The sequence below is a fragment of the Triticum dicoccoides genome, chromosome 2A (assembly GCF_002162155.2).
Source record: "Triticum dicoccoides isolate Atlit2015 ecotype Zavitan chromosome 2A, WEW_v2.0, whole genome shotgun sequence".
NCBI lineage: Eukaryota > Viridiplantae > Streptophyta > Magnoliopsida > Poales > Poaceae > Triticum > Triticum dicoccoides.
Genome location: NC_041382.1, coordinates 67,601,343 through 67,604,315, shown reverse-complemented (window position 1 = coordinate 67,604,315; position 2,973 = coordinate 67,601,343).

The following is a 2,973-nucleotide window of genomic DNA, read 5'->3' as shown; positions in this document are numbered from 1 at the left end:
GCATCTAGGCCAGATATTATGCTTAGTGTTTGCATGTGTGCTCCATTTCAAGCGGCACCAAAGGAGTCGCATCACTTAGCTGTGAAGCGAATTCTTCGATATTTGGCTCACACCCCAACTCTAGGATTATGGTATCCAAAGGGCTCAGAGTTTGATCTGGTTGGATTCTCGGATGCTAATTATGCTGGTGACAAGGTGGATCGCAAGTCTACATCAGGCACATGTCATTTTCTGGGACGATCACTTGTATGTTGGTCTTCAAAGAAGCAAAACTGTGTATCTCTCTCTACTGCTGAATCTGAATACATTGCTGCTGGATCTTGCTGCGCTCAGCTTCTGTGGATGAAGCAAACACTCAAGGACTATGGCATTCATCTGAAGCAAGTGCCACTCTACTGCGACAACGAAAGCGCCATCAAGATTGCCAACAACCCAGTTCAACACTCGAAGACAAAGCACATTGAAATTCGTCATCACTTTCTCAGAGATTATGTTGTGAAGTAAGATATTGATATCATACACGTCAACACTGAAGAGCAATTGGCAGATATCTTCACCAAGCCCTTGGATGAGAAGAGATTTTGCAAGTTACGATGTGAGCTAAATATCTTGGAATCCTCAAATGTCCTGTGATTAGGCACACATCCTAACACTTATGCATATTGATGACTTAGATGTGCAACACACGAAGAAAAGTATATCTTCAATCAATGAAGACATACATTCTAAGTGTGAATACATTAGTGTGTAATTTGACTTCAGAGCGCCACGATAATTGTGCGCCGTGTCTGGGTCTAATACTTCCTATACGGTGGGTAACGCCACCACCAAACTTTCTATTTGAAGTGCTTCACTCATGGTGTTACATTAGCTATGTCTTCACATTTGGTTTGGCTTCAATCTCAACATGTCTTCATGATTATCTTCACTATGTTGATTATATATATAGATACTAGTGTTCTGTCCTCTACAGCATTCACTTATAGCTATGTCTTCTTGTTGAATCTTTTGAACTAAGTGAATGTGATCGGACCCTAACCTCTCTATGCTTTCTATCTCAAACTCTATCTCTCCAAATCATATGCATTCTATTGAAACTGTCGAATGTCTTCTCTGCGTCCTTGTTAGCAGAAGATACAGACACAAACATTAAGTCCGTTTTCAATGCTCATTCCTTCACCTGAAACCCGGAGAAGTGGGAACGACCACCGGACAATCCAGGCGTGCGTGGGACGTGGAACAACCCCCGATATGCTGCATGACGGCCACGTGCCCATCAGATGTGAATCGCCAGGGGCACCTATGTAATAACGCAGTGCCGCCCCTGTACCTATAAATACACGACTCACCACAGTCATTATCTCTTCTTCCACTCTCGCACGAACCCTAAAGCCACCGCTAGCCCTCGACGACGCCGGCGACGAAGCGCTTCGCTGCCGCAACCTCTCCGACGCCGTCTTCATGCCGACCGCGGACATCGTCCTCTCCGCCGTCACCGTAGGTGTCCTCCGTCGACGAGTTAGGGCACGGAAGATCGAACTGCTCGGCCTCCTCTTCCACTCCTTCTAGCAGTTCTTCGTGTGGTAAATAAAACTTCCTTTTACGGCCCCGTTGATCCTATAGCTTTGTCACTTTCTACCACAAACAGTTTCTATTCACACAAGTTGGATCTCTTTCATACTGCATCTCATAACATGCCTAGTATATTCACTTATGCTTCACAAAGTAGTTAGATTCCTCACTTGTACTGATCTCTGGATTCGTACAAATCTGGAACCAACTCCTTATCTATGAGTGAATGTCTTCGCACGATGAGGTCAATGTCTTCTAAACTGATTTATCTTCAAAATCTTCTAAGAATGCATATGACCTCTTCCCCTTCCCTCGCACCTTAATGCTGTCACAGGTACATGTCCGTGGGAGAATCCCTTGGTTCTCATAGTCTGCATTCATTTGAAGAATTCTTACAGCATCATATAAATTCTCCCGAAGCCAGTTCCTGTTTGTCCAGCAAGCGAAAACCTTTGAAACCTTTGAACGTATTGAAGCCTTTCAATTTAAAATTCATGGCTTCAGAGAAATCTGCAAGGAAGGGTGGCAGAAAGCGTCGAGGAGAAACATCAAGAGATCTGCCCGATGACCTCCTAGAGCTGTACAAGACAGATCCTGAAGAGGATTACAATCAGCGCAAGACACGAATCCAATGGATTCGACGCTATTGGGCAGAACAGTGGTTCAAGTACAGATTTGTGACCAAGGAATATGCTGAAAAGAATGCCATCAAGCGACCATGGGGAGACATCCTCTACAAAAATCTTCAACCCAGGACCAGAGATGAAGCCATTGAACAAGGCTTCTATCCCTGCATGGTCCGTGGACCACAGCCTGCGGATGCTGACCCATTGTCACTGCTATGGTGTCGTGACGACATTCTGTTCAAGCGCAACTTCCAGTTTGCCCAGAACTCAGCAAAGCAGAACAAGAAGACATTGGGACTAGACTTCAACCCTGGTCCTTCTGCTCCAATGGCTGACGGCACACGTGATGCAGAACCCAATGTCGTCGGTCCTTTCTACAACCTTGAAGGTCTCATCACTCATATCTTGGTTCAAGGGACAGCCGTGAATGAGCCTGCAGATGACGCTGAATCAGATGAAGCGCCTGCAGCGCCGAAGCCAAAGAAGCTGAAGCAGCCAAAAGCTTCAAAGCCTGCCTCTGCACCAAAAATCTCACGGGCGAAGCCACTGGCAACTGCACCTCCTGAAGACAGTGTGCAGTCTGAAGATTTGTCACGCATCTCCAAGCCCCAGAAGGTCAAGATGTCTCTGCCACACATCAGCCAAGAGCTAACAGCTGCGACCATTCTGCACAATGATGCCATTGATCTGTCAAGTGATGAAGATCTTGCAGATGACGCTCTTGAGCAACTCATCAAGAGCAAAGAAGAAGCAGAAATCTTCAATAATCTGCCTC